Source organism: Aptenodytes forsteri, unplaced genomic scaffold (assembly GCF_000699145.1).
Source record: "Aptenodytes forsteri isolate BGI_AS27 unplaced genomic scaffold, ASM69914v1 Scaffold258, whole genome shotgun sequence".
NCBI classification, from domain to species: domain Eukaryota; kingdom Metazoa; phylum Chordata; class Aves; order Sphenisciformes; family Spheniscidae; genus Aptenodytes; species Aptenodytes forsteri.
In genome coordinates this window covers 3,072,409-3,072,681 of record NW_008795250.1, presented here as the reverse complement: position 1 = coordinate 3,072,681, position 273 = coordinate 3,072,409, and positions in this window count along the sequence as shown.

Here is a 273-nt window from a genome sequence, read left to right as displayed (position 1 = left end):
CTCTAAACTGGCTGGATTTGTCGCAGAGCACTGGGGATGCTGCTGCTGTTGCCAGCTCCGGGGGGGTCTGGGGTGGCTCCCCCCAGGAGCTTTCACCTTCGTGGCCACCACCCGCCTTCCCAGCGCATCCCGGGTCGGTCCCCAAATCCCTATTTTCCCACCTGGGGATGGTAAAATCCCATTTTCCCCTACGGATGGGGGATGATTGACTTGGTCTTGCTCTGCTCCCGGGATGCAGCGCCCAGGCGGATGCTGCTCCCGCGCCCCCGCTCT